Genomic DNA, 19,408 nt, shown 5'->3' on the forward strand with positions numbered 1-19,408 from the left:
GTACCCGCTAGTTGTAATGCACTTTTTTCTTGTGTGCAATTTCGCCTTGCACTGCAAAAGCTATGTGTTTCATCAGTCGGAGACTGCTTCCATTTATTATATTATATCACTAGTCAACCTAATGCTGTGATATTTACTACTCAGCTGGTCATTTTCAAACAAATATAATATGTGAAGTTTGGTTCTTATCTATCTATAATGGGTACATATATATGTATAATTTAACTGAAGCATTGCAAAATGTGTCATGTGATTGACATTTTAGTTACACCCTGAAAGACTCCTAGGTGATCGAACTTTACCATAATTCGTTTATTTCGGCGAGCAAAGTGCCCTTTGTTTGTCCAGTACCTAAAACAAATATTTTTATTTTTCTAAGAATATCTGCTCTGAAAGCCACGTTTGGTGCTCCAAAACACTGTTTTGGATGCTCAAAAAGCCACTTTTGCTGCTCCACAACATTGTTTTGGCTGCTCCAAAGGCCACTTTTGCTGCTCCAAAACACTGTTTTGGCTGCTCCGAAAGGTGCTCCAAAACGGCTTTGGCCAATCACATCACTGCACCTGTAACCACTATCGAAATTGAAAGTCCCACAAAACGTGTTGCTGGATATTCCAACAGGCTAGTTTCAAACAGTACACTTTTAGTGGTTCATGCATAATACCATGCTCATACGGATCAAGCTTCTTTGCAGATAGCATCATCAATTTTCTCTAGTGTTAACGGTTATAAAAATTTAAAGATTGTAAACAGCTGTTTTGTAGTCAGCTGGTTGTGGAAATTTACGCTGTGTATAAATATCTCTACGACAGCCGAGTGGCTTGAAGTCATCGCAAATATAAACTACAGGTTACAGCGACCAACGTTTATAGATAAACGTTGGCAGCGACTGCATTCTCGCATTCCCACCCATCACGTGGAACAGAAAGGTACTAGTTTTGGTTTGAGGTCGGTACTCTCTCTACCACATAGATGGCGACAGCATCTGTCTGCATTCGGTGCATTTGGCAAGTTTGTTTGAGTCCATTTCTCCGTGCAACACTCTGCGAGTGCAATGCATTCTGGGTGAGAACTCAAACGGTACCAGTGCGTGTGAAACAAACTCGCTATATGTTACCAAGAGTTGCTACAGTGAAGATAAAATGGGGTAAACGTGGGAGGCTTCTCACTAGCTTTATGAGCAGCGGATAGATGAATATTTTAAAATATGCGATAAGGAAATTCATTTCCCTTCGCAATTTTCTGGCGTTGGTTTTTCCTGCAAAAATGAAAACTTTATTATTGTACGAGAGTTATTTCTGTTCCTTGCCTTTCATCTCCTTTTCAAAAACTTCCTCGCTTCCATCTCCACGAAGCGAAAGCTTCCGCGGGCGAAAGTAAATGAGTTGGGAGGCTTTCTGAAGTAAGAGGTCTGGCTTGCAACGTACGCAGCAAAAGTGAGCAGTTGGTTCCTACCCGTGATGTGCAGCGCGGAAGATGCGGTTGATGCTGTCATTAAAGAGTTTTAGAATAATTTTCCGCAATTTTTGCGCACGCGAGCGCTAAATTTAGCGCTTGCATTAGTGCATGCTACGCAAAAAAGTTTTAGAATGGCGTTTCTCTGCCATGAGGGAAAAGCTCAAGCATTTTGTGCTTGCAACACCACCAAGATACTGTCACAATTTTTATTGCACAAACGAAATTGTGTAACTTGAGAAAAGAACAAGTTTTTCGGTCCAGAGTAACATTTTAGATTTTTTTTAAACATGAAAACGCGACGCGAGCAGTTGGCCGGTCGTGTCCGCCTGTGTCACCTCCGCAAGAGAGGTCTCGTGTACTGACCTTCGCACACAGTACCATTGCCAAGAAGTATTCATGCGTCACAAGCGTCAATTTGCCAGTGATCATTGCCCACCTTAGTGGGTTTTCCAAAACGAGTGCAATAAATTGAAAATTGTAGACGTGAGGATGCCGCCAACTGCTCTCATGATGCCGCCGTAGTGACCGCTGCTATGATCCTGGGAGCCACCATTTTTTAACTTTGCTCGTCTTGTCTTTAGCCAACTTCTCATCACGAATCCTCTTTGGAGGAGCACAAAGACTCTTCGTACGCACGCAATTTCCAAAAAAAATAGCGCACGCTAAATAAACGCATGCAAAGCGTGGTTAGCTTTCGGTACATGTGCAGTCATGACGACGCTATTCTTTGCGTACGCAAAGGTTTTGCGTGCGCCATGCTAAAACTCTTTATTAGCAAAGTGCTAAATTTCGTTGGACGACGCCGACGGCGCGCTTTTAGTACGACCTACTCTATACTTCAGACCACGTCACCCGAGTGCTTCCTATCCGCGACTCCAGCGACCTATAGGGGACACCACTATCGGGCAAATATGGCGGTCGAATCCAGGCCGTGCCATGTGCCAGCTCCACACACAATGCCGGGGCAGCAGCAAGTAAGCTTTGGACACAAAATTGGTTCCCCCGTGTTTTATCTTCCACGTTTCGAACCTGCAGCGATGTATTGGGGTAAGCGAACTTTCAGAGGCTCGACTTTCTTCGAGGACACGAGGAAAGGACTGCTCACTGTCCTTCCACGATGCCGATGAACGTTGAGAAACACAGGATGTCTGGCTCACGTGGTTACGTAGGTCGCGTGCAGAGCAACCTGGGTCACAAGGCGACACCACGGTTACGACACAGTCACCGGTAGAACTGTTCTGTCGCGCAAACCACCGACAACATGGAAACACGGAAGCCAGAAGAGACGAGCAGAAATCGGGAAGGGACCTGTTCCGGCCCGTTCAGTGTTTTCCCGCTAGGTGCCGTTCGTTTTGCTGGAGTCGCGAATGGGGGAGCCTCCTCCTAGCCGAGGGCCTAGTTTTAGCGCCCTAGTGAGAGGTGTTCTCGCTAGGCATCACAAAAAACTTTATCCCACTCCCTCATTTTCAAATCTTTGCTGAAGTAATCATTAACATCTTTTCTACTTATCAAGAGCAAATGTGAGACCAGCACTGACACAGAAAACCGGCAACGAATCCACGGACACATTTCTTCGCTGTGTCGTCTGCTAACTGCACTCGCGCACAGCAAACACCACATGGTGCAGCACAGAAAAGACAAAAAAATACAGAGTTCCAGGCCCCGCCACGAGGAGCTGCTAAAACTTAGCCCTCAGGGACGTGCGTACTGGAAAGTTTCCAGACGGAGTGGTTGTAAGTATAGAGTAGGTTGGGGCTTTAAGAACGTAGCCAGGCTTACGCAGGAGGAGCAAGAGTGAGGAGAAGGAAGAAGAGAGCAGAGTAAAAAAGGGAGGGTGCACCACGGTAGGTGGACAGAAAGGGAGAGGGTTTGCAGGGGTTCTACGTATGCACCATGCCTGCCCCTAGAGGTAGAAGTACTCAGAATGCAGAGGATGGATGGATAAATACAAAGAGATTGGGCGTTGGCTTGCGCCACCTGGCCAGTGTTCCGCGGCAAACAAGCAGCCCTGCTGGTTTGCACCCGTCGACTTCGCTTTCTCCCCTTTTTTTTATATCCCTCCTTATATTTTATTTTCATGCTTGAAGACACGGACGCAGGTTTAATCACGTGATTTTCATTCATATATTTTTTCGTGGACATAGTAACGTAGAAATGATTGCGCTGATTTATTTACATACCACACGGCACAGCAAATTATCACAAACATAAGAATTATTACACTGATCTATATAGCATTAAACTATTTACACACCGCGCGACACAGCAAGATAAAAAAAAAACTAGCTCCTTGGTCTGAATAAGTCTAGACCCTTGCAAATAAATCTTTATTTGCAAGGCATAAACAAGGCACAAATAAGTTGTGTTTTGTAAGGACGGCCCTTTACGTAGTTGGCCAAGTGGCTCAAGCCGGTGTGATGCCTACAAATAATCTCCTAGCGCACCTACATGTGAAACTAAATCAATCTCCCCAGCTCAAACAAACCATCAAATTTTACTGGGTGCCGAGCCATGTGGGCATATGAGGAAATGAAGAAGCAGATAAACTGGCGGCATCTGTGAAGGGCTCTATAGAAGCCTCTTTTGGCTGGCCCCATCAGGATTTCAAGCCACTTTTTAAGAAATCAATTTTTCAACTCGTGGCAGCTGGAGTAGGTTGTCGAAAAAGAAAACAAACTTCATGTTATCAAACCTATCTTGGAAATTCGGGAGGGCTCCTTCCACAGAGACCATTGTCCTGAAGTTCTCCTTTACCTCCTGAGAATTGGTCATTCTCCGTGGACAGACCTTCTCTGTGGCGAGGATGCAAAACTTTTTGACCATTGTGGGCAACTTTTGACTGTCTTGCATATCTTTTGCCATAGTAGCTTTTATCCCGATCTACATTGATCGTGCTTTCCAGAGCTTTTTAGGGAATATCTTCTATCCCATGTTCCTGATCGGTAATGATCCTTTAGTTTCATTCAACTGCATTTTAACTTATCTTAGGGAGATTGTCATTTTATGCCAGTTATAATTTTTAAATCTCTAATTACATTGGTATTCTCGATTCTTCTAGATTAGTCTCACTTGGCACAATATGACGTCAGAAGTTTTTGCGCCATTAATCCCATAATCAACAACAACAAAGCTTTTGTGATGCAGTCGTCTTGCCACTCTTGCATTGATCACTTCACTCATAGAAGGTGAAGAAATTCCTGTGCATTAATTGCATTCTTTCGCTGCAAAGGTGTTTTTTTTTTGTTTGTTTTTTCGTGGTGCATGGTTAGCCAATGGTTATTCTCGAAATAATAGACTTTTAGCATGCGATTGGATATCGCAAAACATATTATGTTATGTGCCAATAAGCCATTGTACTGCTTACAAGCTATCCAGTATTTGCTTGTACCAGGAGGGGACAGTGAAGCGTCTGCGCATGTTCCGTGCCAAAAGCAGCGTTACGGAGGTGGCATGACACCAAGCCTGCAAGCTGGTGTATATGCTTGTAAGGGCATCGAAATATTTCTGCTCCAAAGCTATATCCATTACTGCACTGATTGTGATGCCAGCTCACTGGTTATGCCTTTGGTAAAGAGAAGTAGAAGCTTTGGAGTTTCAATAATTTATATAGCTCTCTCTAAAAGCCATAGAAAGAAGATGAGTGATGAATAGCTTGCAAGTTCTAAAAGTGTCACTGTTTATATTTACGTGGTGCATGTTAGAATAAGTTGCGACATCAGTGTCTCCAAATTCAACTTGATGTGCCGCATGTTCCCAACAGGACCCACCTCGGGCACCACTGGCAAAGAAGAGTAGGGCTTGTGGAAGTCTCCCCAGCAGCAAGAGGACAAACACCTATGCTGTTTTTGTCTTTACTCTTATTGCGACAGATTTTGCATCACCAGACACGAAAGGATCCGTTTGGAAGAAATAATATATTAAAGTGCCGTATGTACTTCTGGGTGAGCAGTCGAGCATGCAACCAACTTGATGAGTCTTGTAATAATGCATAAGGGAGACGATTGGTACCAACGTTAGACCCACGGAAAAGCGACCATGCGAGCTGATCTATGTTTGAATCGGACAAAATGCCAACCTTTAGGTAAACCCATCTATTGTAAGGTCCTGAGAGATAGCCCACCAAAAATCAATAGCAAATCGGATGGAAATAAGGGGTAGGCTAAATTTTGGTGTGCCATAAGACAAAAATTGAAGAAATGCTACATAGTTTTAGATGTCGTGACCCTTGAAACTTGTGGCTGCAGGAAGGGGCAATGAACCAGTGACTGTCCCCCCCAGTCAGCAATGTTCACTTATATCCCGCCATGGTTAATTAACATTGTTTTTGCCATGTTTTCGCCAAGGTCACCATTGGCCAGGGCCCTGCAATTACTGGAGGTGGGCTATCTTGCAGTGTTTCTGAAGAAAATTGCAAATCATGCCAAAAATAGGTGTGGACCATCTTTGGGGCGTGGGGCATCTCTCAAAACATTACAATAGTCGCACCTGGAGACACCATTTGTACTGAGTTCAAGCTTCTCCATATGTCTTTTAGCTCTTGTTAAACTTTGGGATTATATATCTGTCAGCAGTATTGGATAGACATTTTTATAATTAATCTTGTAAGAGGTTTTTTGTGAAAAGTAAGCAAGGCTATGGTGTTCCTTGTGAAGCTCTCCATGGTCTTAACATAAAAGTTGGCAATAGCATGGCCAATGAAGTGGTTCGTGAGACAAAATAAACTCTAAAACTGTGCCATTATTTTATTTGTAAACAAATCTGTTCCAATGTGCCCTTTTGCAAATGCCCACCTTAAGGTTCCATGCATTCTTCTTGTACAGTATAGACCTTTTACAACGTAACCGCTTATAGTGCAGGACCGAATATAATGCGGTTTTTTTAAACCACCGGTTCGCCTCCCATAGAACTCCATGTAATTACATACCGCTTAAAATGCAGGCGCGCGAAGGGAAATACCGGTTATAAGGCGGTTTCTTGAACAGCCCGCCGACCGCGCCGCCGACTGCGCCGCCGACCGGAGCAGCGAGCACGCTTCCCTGTGCGACACTAGATAACGGCGCTGACGGCGCGAGCCTGCCAGAGGAGCCTGCGAGCCGCAAGCGGCACTCGCGGGGCTAGGACGTTGCTCGAAGAAGCGAAGAGGGAGGCTTCAGTTTCCATAGCGACAAAGGGACGCACGCACGTGTCATTAAGGTGCGTGCGTCCCTCCGCTGCGTTGGAAAACAACCGCAACGACAGACCAATCCCAGGTTGAGGAGAAGTGTTCGCGCGCGTTGCATGCCGGTCGCAGGCTGGCTGCTTCTATCCGCAAACATGGCGTCGGTTCTGATCGTCGTCGTAGACACTGGTGGAAGCTCATCATTCCGTGTAAAAGCGCGGTCCTTGACTGTGAATTTTCGTTGTGTGTCGCTATGATAACCCAGCACGTACTAGAAGGGAAGATCCACCTACTCGTGCGGCGATGTTGTGGCGGCGCTCTCAAGACGGCAGAAACGCCCGTGTCGTCGTGTTTGTTTACTTCGACTACAGTGGTGATTTCTAAGCATTTGTGTCCTCGAACATCGCCCGGATTTCTTATTTGGCGCATTTCATGCGTGTGCTCAAGTTGAAGGTATTACTGGCGCGTACCGTATAAAGGATGCAAATTTTCACGCGTTTTCATCTCCGGAGAAAAGTGATTAGGGTTAGCAATTCTGAACGCTCGCAACGTCCGTCCGCAACCCGAGACGCCGTTAAAAGGCTGCGCCAGGCAAAAGCCACTCATTTCTTTCAAAATCTGTGACACACTTGAGACAGAACTAGTCTGGTGAAATAAAGACTTTCCTCAAACTAAGCTTTATTTTTCATCTAATATGAACTAAATTCTTTTACGAAGGTAAGTTGTCTCATGGCATGTATTTTGGCCTGAAAAATTGATGTTTTCGTTATAGCGCGGTACCGCTTATAGTGCGGATTTTCGCGACTCCCGCGACATTCATTATATGCGGTCTACACTGTATTCTGCATGAGGGTGTGCACTGCTTTGTAAAAGGGTCTATTACAGCCCTAGATGTAAATGCAGTGTCATTATGGGACACTCAAGAGAATATTGCTTGGCCGTTTTAGAAGCATTGTAAGGTTGTTTTTTTAGATGCATGTCAAAATATTTTCATTCCAGAGATTATTTTCTGCAATATCCTTGTCATTGTAGGTCTTTCTCTTTAGATGCATGTTAAAATGCCTTACCTGGAGATGTTGCAGAAACTGAGCTTCCCCGTGAGCTCGGGGTTTTTAAAATGCTTAAATATGGGCAATCATTGGTTTCTGCTTTTTTTTTTTAGAAAAATGAGAAGTATGTGTTAATTTATTGGTTTGTTTACATTGATAAATTGTTTTCGTGCAGATGCCAAACTCTAAAACATTCTCAACTGTACTTTACTTTTTCCTAGAACATTCAGTGAAATGAAAAAACTGCTATTAATGTGCCCATGAAAAAAGTATAAGATATAGTAAAAAAAATTATTTACAATTCTCCGTATCGCCGAACTGGAGCACAGCTCTTGAGGAGGAGGGGAGGATATGCCCCTCCCGCTCCTGTGCATCTCACATCCGGCTCCCCTCCTATTTAACATAAAGTTTTCGCTAAATTTAGCGGAAAAAGTTTTCCCACTAAATTTAGTGGGAAATTCTGCTAAATTTATGCGTGAAATTTCCTGCTAAAGTTAGCGGGGAAATTTTCCCACTAAATTTAGTGGACAAATTTTTTAGCTAAAACTAGCGGGGAAGTTTTTCCGCTGAATATTGTGGGTGAATTTTTTCGCTAAATAGAGCAGTGAAGTTTTTCCGCTAAATTTAGCAAGGAATTTTTCCTACTAATATAGCGGGGACTTTGTTCCGCTAAATTTAGCGGGGAGATATTCCTGCTAAATTTCGCGGGAAATTTTTTCCACTCGATTTAGAGAGAAAATTTGACGCCAAATGTAGCACGGAATTTTTTATCTTAATTTAGCAGGGAAATTTTTCCGCTAAATCTAGCGGGGAATGTCTTCTGCTATATTTTGCGGGGAAAGTTTCACACTAAATTTAGTAAATAATTTTTTTATGCTAAATAGTGCGGGAAGCTTTTTCCGCTAAATTCAGCGGGGAAATTTTACCCCTGTGACGTCACATGTGACATCATTATGGGAATCGTCCCATAACGCAACGCGCAGTTACGCTGACGGCGATGCTGCTCAACTCGGAAACGGGTGCCTAAGAGCTGCGCTCTAAAACATTTTAGCATATGTACCGTCAGTGCCATGAGAGGTACAGAGTCTGGCTGTATGAAGACTGGTCCTGTTTGTTTTACTTATGACTATTTTTTTGTGGGTGCCCCTGTTACCACTTTTTTTGCTACCATATGCCTTTGGCATTAATATGTGTGCCATGTTTGGGGTTTTAAAAAGAGGTAAAATGCTTGCCTCACAGGAGCGACCATATATTTTCAATTTATTCTGTTCTCAACCTCGCAGGTCGATGCTGGCAACCATTGCAACATCTGGCAAATGGCCAATTGTTGCTTTGCCGAGAGACTTCTTCCCACTGGCCAGCTCACCTTTTGTGATCATGCACTTTCTGTGCAGTGTTCTTATACCAGTCCAGCATCATTGAAATGAGTGTCTCAAGGCATAAAATGGATCTCAGTTATTTAGATGAGGACAAGCACTCAACCTGCCTGATCGCATTCACCGCCATTCTATTTGTGCAAAACAAAACAAGTGTGATGTGGTTGTCTTGCAATGCATGCTCTTGCCAGGTGCTTGAGGCTACAAGATGTCAGCAATTTGTTTTGTTAATTGCATTCGTACACTGGAAGCAGTGCTTGCATACTTGAAAAGTGTGTGATTTTTCATAGATTTAAAGTGACATTTTGTAGAACATTATTACAATGAATGGACGTCACTACATGGAACCTCCACAGTACCATAGCACATACTGCAGCTTTATATGGCATAGCAATTCCGAAGCCCGGAAATGAGGTTCGCTTATTGTTTGCTCATTGCTATTGGATGTGAGATGAGTTGCTTCAATGAAAGAAAAGTACACAAGAAAATTGGCTGCATGAATTGGCAATGCTCGTCATTTTTTTATTAACTTAAAGTGTGATATCACATGACCTTAATAACAACCTTCCTGAATACTTCAATTGTTCTTTGCTGAGTTCTCTTTCTTATATGAACAGGAGTCAAACCACTTGTTTTGTATGTTCTACTTTCTGCTGAAGGCAGTGCAGACTTGTCAAGCTTGTCTAATGTTTGCACCTTGTCATTGGACTTTGTTGTCTTATACTTTCCTTGTCTCGTTTCTTTGACATACTCAACAGTGCTTGCCGAAGCAGCCTTCCGGGACGATGGGGACAACAAGAGCAACTCCTCTTCCCCAAGAAACGAACTGGTTGAGTTGCAACCCACGATGCGGCCACGATATGAGGGCATGTACAACTGCGAGTTCTGCCCTTACTCCAATCGTACTCTTTCTGATGTCACTAGGCACGAAAGGATACACACAGGAGAAAAGCCTTTCCGCTGCTCTGTCTGCAAGATAGCGTTTGCTCAATTCTGTCATTTACAAAATCACATGAGGACTCACACAGGGGAGAAACCATTCCGTTGCGAGGTTTGCCAGAAGGCGTTTGCCAGAAGTCATCACCTGTCGAGTCACAAGCGAGTACACACGGGCGAGGAACTGTACCAGTGTGACACCTGTGAGAAAGAATTTTCACATAAATACAGCTTGCTGTGTCACGAGAAAACCCACGGTGGGGAGCGGCCTTACAAGTGTGAAGCCTGTGGGAAAACATATATACGGCGTTGCCATTTAGACCGCCACCGGAAATGTGTGCACGAGTGAGGGATCTGCGTCATGCGATATCTGGGGGTATGGAAGAATTTTTTCATGTTTCACCGTGCACTACTGCCCGTCTGTCGTCCGTTCAAATGAAATTGAGAAATAGACACATTTATCAGCTCTAAACGTTATCAGTTACAATTAGACAACAGCTGCAGTACTGCTATGTAGCATTTTTTGTTTTGTTTAATACAGTTTAGCAGCTTTTTTGTTCAGGATAATTTTTGTTTTATGACATAGAACCACTTTTAAGGGCAAACACTAGTTTTGGAGGTTTTTTTTTTAACTATTTGTTACGAAACCCAATGAAACTGCACAAGCTTATTCAGCTTTTTGTGCTGATTTCAAATATCTGGTGATTTTCTCAGTGAGTAGAATGTTCCTCAAGATAATTAAAACTCACCTGCTTTTGTTTGGAGGAACAATAGGAAGCAAAAACTACTCAACAAAATATCCTCTTTAACACATAGCTAGATACTACAAAGTGTAGAGATTACAGTGCTGGTAGCACTTTTAAGATTAACCCATTATTAGTGATTTAATCACACATTGAAGTTCACTGCTCAATGTGTGACTAATAAGTAATAAAATAAAAGATCAGTTAAAAGCTCTGAAACCTATATTAAGAAATCTGCTCTCAACATTGTATGCTTCACACATTTAGCTATATGTTGTGGAACAAGTTATATTTGCATCTGCCCTAGATGCTGATACCCCTCCTGCAAATTCGCAACAAGTCCAAAAATTGTGTTTTGTGAAAACAGTGTTTTAGAGTCAACTTCAATGCACATTCAACCTGCTCAGACATTAGAAATTGATTTATAGTTCAAATATTCATCTCAAACTTGAAACCTAAAAGATAAAAAAAGCAACATCTGTAGAGAACAACACCACCATTTTCAAAAGAATGAAGTTTTAGGAATTTTTTTTGCCTCCAAAGACCCAGTTCCCCCCTTAACTCTTCATTTTGAGTGGATGAGGAGCATTAGGGTTTACTAAGGCACCTTGAGTCCTATGTCTAGATTTTTGTGACAACATTTTGTAAAGTGATACCTATTTCCATGCATTGTTAACCTAGTTCTTCCACGGCTCCAAGTTGAATTATGTTCCTGAGGTTGTAAAAAGAAATGTGTCAAAACTGTCTTTTGCTCTTTGTGGATTCAGTTAATTGCAAATAAACTACTTTTCTCTACAAGGCATTGCCTTACTGCCTCACTGCTGTTGATGAGATTTCTACAAGCAACGAGCAATACCAATGTAAGCTTTGATTTCAACCTTTTTTGAGCTTGATTGATGTTTGCCAGCTGGCAATGGGAGTATGCTCTTTGATGTCACGGCTGAACCATTTGCGTCAAATTTATTTTTGCTCCGCTACACTGCTGTTTGTTACGATAGACGTGTAAATGTTTAAGCATTTTACCGCCAGTTTGAATAGCATACTGTTGGGTTTGCGACTTGCCTCAAACACACAATGACCTTGGAAAATCTGCAACATTTCTCCTATTCGCGGTCACTTTGGGCGTTTTGCACAACCAAGTTGAGGTCGCTAAGTTCTCGTACACTGTAAAGAAGCACCACCTTTAGGTAGACTGCATTCCTGCATGTCTGACTTTGGCTCAGTGCATCTTTGCACTAGACTCTAAAGAATTAATTTTTATGCTGATTTGCTCGTTTTGTTGCTTCTATATAGCCCTTAAAGGGATACTGCAACGAAATTTTGGCGCTCATTTTTTTGTCTATATGTGTTCAAAAGAGCAGTATCACATGGAACATACAATATCTTGTTAAAAAAGTCTCGAAAAGGAATTTTAAAACAAATTAAACGATTAGCAAAGAGCACCTGGTGGATGTCGCTAACGCCTCGTTTGTAATGCTCGTCTAGGAACCTTGACAGCTAGTGACGGAGGTTGTCTCGTCTCCGGCCACGACGAGAGAAGGGGGGAAGGAGGAACTCCCCTCTTCCCGAGAATCCCTTTTGTGTGTCGCAGAAGTCGCTATTGTCCCCCTAGAAGATTATAGAAGATTAACCTGTCACTCAAAATTCGTACAAAAGCAGCTGCTTCGGTGGCTGGAACGACTAGGCCATCCTCTCGACGTCAGCCTCGCCGTACCTTTGCTCGCCTTGAGACGACCTACGTCACGATTGCGTTGGAGGTCACGTGCTCTAAGCTGGGCCTTCTCCGAGCGCTGGCCAGAGTGGGCCGTTTATAACGAAATATACAGCCACCAGGATCAAAATACAAACGTGCGATTGTCATTTACGGATATTGTGGATCATATTCAACCTATTTTTGAACACGACGGGAATATTTCAAATTTCGTTGAAGTATGCCTTTAAACTGTTCAAGGGCACAAGCTCTCTGGTTCAAATTACTGAAAGGGCTGGATCACTGCAAAAATGAGTGCTTGAGTTGAGCTGGGTTTATAAGTATATACAGACTTGTGACCGTTACTAGAAAAACATAATGGATTACAATTACAAATTACTGAGGCTCAAATGTTAGGGATAACCATTACAAATTACTTTCGCTAAAAAGTAACAGATTACTTTACTCGTTATGTTACAAATTACGTTCACATTACTTTTACAATACACTTATCAAGAAACCAATAAAAACAATGTTGATGTTCTCAAAAATGTTCTGCAATACTACAAGCTCTCTGGTTCAAATTACTGAAAGGGCTGGATCACTGCAAAAATGAGTGCTTGAGTTGAGCTGGGTTTATAAGTATATACAGACTTGTGACCGTTACTAGAAAAACGTAATGGATTACAATTACAAATTACTGAGGCTCAAATGTTAGGGATAACCATTACAAATTACTTTCGCTAAAAAGTAACAGATTACTTTACTCGTTATGTTACAAATTACGTTCACATTACTTTTACAATACACTTATCAAGAAACCAATAAAAACAGTGTTGATGTTCTCAAAAATGTTCTGCAATACTACTTTCCATTTCTCATACTTAGGAAAAGCTAAAAAAAATGTGATAGGAAGAGGAAGAGCCTACTCGGCATTGTCTTGATCTTTGTTTTTTTCATATTTGTATGGGCCTTGCACATTTTTATTGTGGTTCTAGTGACCAGCATGCTTTATTTTATGCTACTCTCTTACAATGTTTTTTTTTTTTTTTTGCTGAACTTGTTAGCTTTTTGCTGTTAAATCGCCTACTCATATTGCTCCACTTCCTGTATTATGTTGATATAAAAGTAGCGAGTAATTGAAGTAATCCGTAACCAATAATTGTAAAGAAATTACGTTACAAATTACTGCTGCAGAAAAGTAACATGACAGTTAGAAAATTACTTTAAACAGTAACAGATTATAAGTAATTTGTTACCTGTAACGGATTACATCCCAAGTCTGAATATAGTTATCGGCATGGTCATTTTGCCCTCAAAGTAATGAAACAAACTACACCAACTTTACGTTACAACCATTGCACTTGAAGTGGAGATGTTTTTTCTGCCAGACAGGAGAGATATCAGCTATGCCAAGTTGGCATACCTGCCAACTTGGCATCACTGATGATGTCTCATATATGGGGGATGAAACGTCTCATTAAATTGTTATATTTGTTATGTAAAGTCGGCGTTGTTGGTTTCATGGTGAGTTCTCGTTTCTAGAATATTTTTACAACCATTGTGACCTTCAGAAGTTTAGGAAACATCAAACTTTGTGCTATCAGATTTTTCATTCTAGCATCTTAGTGGAATATTATTCATTTCTCACCTTTCACCTTTTCCGCAGAGAAAAGGTTCACCTTTTCTCTGCGGCAGTGGCCATTTTGAAAGAAAAAGAATGCATATTTTTGCAATAGTCGTGCTGTCCTATCTGGTGCTTTCAAACACTACTGGACAGCTAGCCGAGTGTTTGTGAAAATCTTACTGCCTGTCGTAAAATTTTTACTGACAAGTTATGGTACAAAACAGAAAAAGCAGAGAATAATTTTCATGTCCCATGAATTTTAACAAAGGATTTAGTGGAATGAATAAGAATGAAGTTTTATGCTTGGCCTCCCAAGGTAACTTCAGATGGGCAAGTCACTATATAGCAAAGGAAAGCTACAAATAGCATTCTTTTGCTTTGCCATAGCAAAGGAATGCTTGAGGTCAACCTCTGCAGGTACTAGATCGGGCCAACAGCATGGTACTATGGCAGTGTTGAATCCTTTCTGAATGCAGATTGATCGAATTGTCTTGATCACTTGTTTGAAAAGTGAATGTTTCTTTGCGTCCACTTCAGCTTTGAAGTTTATTTTGTTGCCTCAATGTGCAGCAGACTAATTGGTCAACCTGTTCGGAACTTGGCATTTGAAATTTGGACAAAATGTTTTTGTGCAGATTACCATCAGTGTACCCTTAAATATATTTTTTCATATATGTATGCACATCTGATTGCAGTTAAGGAATCTTGTTGATTTTTTTTAATGCATGACTTTTTTGTGTTTTTAATTGCGAATTATTCTGTTGCTCTAAATTTATTCCACATGACAAACTCCTTCCTTCTTGATGAGGTGCCGATACAGAAATTTCAGCAATTCTTCAGTTTGACAGCCTTATCTGGGGATGTATTTTATATTGAGTCACAAACATGGAATGGTATTCTCTAACAACTGGTTTAAATCTCTAAATGTTTTTTTTTTTTTTAGTAAATTTAAAGGTTTTAGTCATGTTCCTAGTGAAATATTTCTGGTACCGGAGACATTTTGATACCGTATCTCCTCGTTTCGAGACCTCGGATCCTCGGAGGCTGTTTTGATTCTATGGCTAATAAATTTTTGTTGTTGAATTAAGAATTGTTTCGACCGTTTCTTTTTGAAGCATTTATTTAAGTTAAACGTCAAACTACAAAGTGTTAAGATAAAAAAGTAATTAGTGTTATTTCGTTGCACACAAAGAAGACAGTTGCGCACGTCTCTGTCGGACTAAATAAAAATGCGTGAAACTGGTGCCGACATTTGATGTGCTAAAGCTCGTGCAGACTGGAGCCCCCGAGCTGTGTGAAAATAATAGTTGATTTTCAAATGATTGTTTTTGATAATTGTTTGATTTGCACCTTAATCTTAACAGAAACCTATCCTTCCTTCGATCTCTAGAAAATAAACAACAGAGTGCTACTCGCTTTCCACATTTCGCAGCTGCAACTCTAAACCCTCACTTTGAGGCTTTTCCAAAGAGCTTCGGTTTTTCACCACCATGCGACCAACAATCTCATTGCATGAGCTTAAATTTGCGTAATTAACAAAATTCGATTTGGAAATCAAATTTTGTCCACTGCTCGTTGTAAAAGGTGTGAAGAGAAAACAAAAACAAAAAATGGCGAGAAAAAATTTTTTTCGCCTAGAAGTTTTAAAAGAAAAGCAAACTCTTGTATATCTTTCCTTTGAAAGCTTTCTGCCTTTTCATTAAGAATGTTTCTTAAACGTTTTGTTAAAGAATAGTTTGATCCACATTTCGTAGCATAATTAATTAGTGATGAAATTGAAATACGACTTTCTATTTCCCCGGCACCGACACTGAGGTGGTGTGGAAAATGTGTGAGGCTGTGCAAAAATCATAAGATCTCGAGAGATACAGTCGTACCCCGATGTGAATTATTTTGTTAAGTAACCTTTAAGCTTTGAAGTTACTCAGCCCTCGGCGCGTGGATTGCACATGCATTTTTCACGCTCTCAAATAATGTGTTTACTGATGGACAAGACACGGACATGCAATTTAGCTTGTGTTAACATTCAAACGATATATTGTACATACCTCACAATGCAGCGTTATTTGAAAATAATTTATTTGAGAAAGATCTCGCAGTCACAGTCGACGACAGTCACATCTTGACGATCAGACGGAATCCAAGATGGCTTTGTTTTGGGGCATGTTTTGGGAAAAGCTTCCACCCCAACCCGAACAAATGTTTTTGAAGATGACTGAGAAGGACTCTTCGCGGATTATCTCTGGGAGGGGCAGTGTTCGCAGAATCGCTTCGAGGGCCATTCAACGTCCTTCCCCTCCTTCGTTTCCTGTGAATGTCAAGCAGAAACGCGTGGATGGCAGGCACTTGCCAGTCCTATTTCTCACAGTGGAAGATAACAGAGAAAGGGTACTCATCATCCATCAGAAAAATTAAGTGGAAGCTTTCAAGAGGGGCCAAAAAACGTTAAATGCAAAACAGCAAAACATAGGTGGAGAGTCGCGCTGAGTGGGTTTTCAGAGTCCAAGAGAGTGGCAAAAAATTTCTAGCTGATGAAGCGCACAAGAGTCACACCAGCCGCATCAGCAACATGGCAGTGGCCTAGGAGCGTTTTTTTGAAAAGGTGTATAGACCGACACGCTGTTTACAAACAAGTCCGCGTTTGCCCACACCAGGTGTGGGCACTGTGCGTGCCCACAAACCGGATTCGCGTGAAGTGAAGCTTCTGCGCGTGCGCAGTGCCGTCGACAGCGTCTCCGCAGCTGCGTGACGTCAGGGCCGCGTGTTGGTCTATAGCGGGGAATTGTTTCCGCTAAATTTAGCGGGGAAATATTCCTGTTAAACTTAGCGGGGGATTTTTGTCCACTAGGTTTAGCTAGAAACATTTTCCACTAAATTTAGCGGGGAGTTTTTTTATCTTAATTTGGCAGGGAAATATTTCTGCTAAATTTAGCAGGGAAATTTTTCCACTAAGTTTAGAGCGGAACTCTTTCCGCTAAATTTAGTGGGGAAAGTTTCACACTAAATTTTGTCAGTAATTTTTTTTTCCACTAAATGTTGGGGTGAAATTTTTCTTCTAAATTTAGCGGGGAATTTTTCAGCTAAATTAAGGAGGGAAGTTTTTCTGCTAAACTTGGCAGGGATATTTCCTGCTATATTTAGGAGGGAAATTTTCCTGCTAAATTTTGTGGGGAATTTTTCCTGCTAAACTTAGCTGGAAAATTTTCCCGCAAAATTTTGCGAAGAATTTTTTCGGCTAAATTTAGTGGGAAATTTTCCCGCTAAATTTTACCCTTGCGATGTCACGTGTGACATTGTTATCAGAAGTGTCCCATAATGCCGACGGTGATGCCGCTCAACCCGGAAACGGGTGCCTAAGAGCTGCGCTGTAAAAGATTTTAGCATATGTACCGTCAGTGCCATGAGAGGCACAGAGTCGGCCCGTATGAAGACTGGTCCTGTTTGTTTTACTTGTGACTGTTTTTTGTGCGTGCCCCAGTTACCACTTTTGTTTGCTACCATATGCCTTTGGCGTTAATGTGAGTGTGCCATGTTTGGGGTTTTAAAAAGAGGTCAAATGCTTTTCTGACATGAGCGACAGTATATTTGCAATTTATTCTCTTCTGAACCTCGCAGGTGGATGCTGGCAACCATCGCAAGATCTGGCAAATGGCTCATTGTTGCTTTGCAGAGAGGCTTCTTTCCACTGGCCATTTCACCTTTTGTGATCATGCATTTTCTGTGCAGTGTTCTTATACCAGTCGAGTATCATCGAAATGAGTGTCTCATGGCATAAAATGGATCTCAGTTATTTAGATGGACAAGCACTCGACCTACCTGATTGCATTCACCACCACTCCATTTGTGCAAAACAAAACAAGTGTGATGCAGTTTTCTTGCAATGCATGCTCTTGTCTGGTGCTTGAGGCTACAAGATGTCAGCCATTTGTTCTGTTAATTGCATTCACTAGAAGCAGTGCCTGCATACTCGAGTAGCGTGTGATTTTTCATAGGTTTAAATGGACATCTTGTAGAACTGTATTACAATGAGCAGCCGTCACTATATAGTACCTCCATAGTAGCATAGCATTCACTGCTGCCTTATATGTCATAGCAATTCCGAAGCCCAGAAAAGAGGCTCGCTTATATTTTGCTTATGGCTATTAGTGCGTGAGATAAGCTGCTTCAATGAAAAATAAAGTACACATGACAATTTGCTGCATGAATTGGCAATGCTCATTAATTTTTTATTAATTTACAGTGTGATATTACATGACCTTAATAACAGAATTTCTTAATACTTTAATTGTTTTTTGCCTAGTTCTCTTATATGAACTGGAGTCAAACCGCTTGTTTTGTGTGTAATACTTTCTGCTGAAGGCAGTACAGACTTGTCAAGCTTGTCTAATGTTTGCACCTTGGCATTTGACTTTCGTTGTTTTATACTTTCCTTCTCTCGTTTCTCTTATATCCTCAACAGTGCTGGCCGAAGCAGCCTTCCGGGATGATGGGGAGGGCAAGAGCAACTCCTCTTCCCCAAGAGGCGAACTGGTTGAGTTGCAACCCACAATTCGGCCACGACATGAGGGCATGTACCACTGCAATTTCTGTCCTTATCTGAGTGATATTTTATGTGATGTCACCAGGCATGAAAGGACTCACACGGGGGAGAAACCATTCCATTGCGAGGTTTGCCAGAAGGCGTTCGCCAGAAATCACCACCTGATGGTTCACAAAAGAGTACACACGGGCGAGAAACCGTACAAGTGTGGCACCTGCGAGAAAGAATTTTCACGTAAATCCAGCTTGTGTCACGAGAGAACCCACAGTGGGGAGCGGCCTTACAAGTGTGAAGCCTGTGGGAAAACGTTTAAGCACAGTAGTAATTTGACTAAGCATCAGAAAAAAGTGCATGAGTGAGGGATCTGCATCATGTAGTATCTGGAGGTATGGAAGAACTGTTTCATGTTTCACCTTTCGCTTCACTGCTTGTATATTGTGTGTTCAAATGAAGCTGAGAAATAGAGACACATTTATCAGCTCTAAACATTATCAGTTGCAATTAGGCAACAGTGGCAGTACTGCTATGTAGCACTTTTGTTTAATACATTCTGGCAGCTTTTAACCCATTTGCTACCACGCGTGTCGCGCGCTGCCGGGCCTTTTGTACCGCATGTTTTCCCCCTAAAACAGGGCCACACTAGCGGGAATGTTTTGCTCGTATAATAAGCATTTACAGTAAAACTTAGTGCAGAAAACACGATAACATGTTATTTACATGCTTAAGTTGTTCATTCAAGTCTTTAAATCAATGGGCCCTCACCGATTCTTGCTCGTATGAAAGATCTCGATGCACTTCATCCTCGGTCGCTTAGGCGTCGCACGACCAGTG

At 41.7% G+C, this 19,408-nt stretch overlaps 2 pseudogenes; both read left to right on the forward strand.

Annotated features, from left to right (window-relative positions):
- Positions 1-1,869: 1,869 nt before the first annotated feature.
- On the forward strand, positions 1,870-19,362 carry LOC115319870 (annotated as a pseudogene).
- LOC115319851 lies at positions 7,384-10,494 on the forward strand (annotated as a pseudogene).
- Positions 19,363-19,408: the final 46 nt, after the last annotated feature.

This window comes from Ixodes scapularis, unplaced genomic scaffold (genome assembly GCF_016920785.2).
Source record: "Ixodes scapularis isolate PalLabHiFi unplaced genomic scaffold, ASM1692078v2 PGA_scaffold4__175_contigs__length_147842914, whole genome shotgun sequence".
Taxonomy (NCBI): Eukaryota; Metazoa; Arthropoda; class Arachnida; order Ixodida; family Ixodidae; genus Ixodes; species Ixodes scapularis.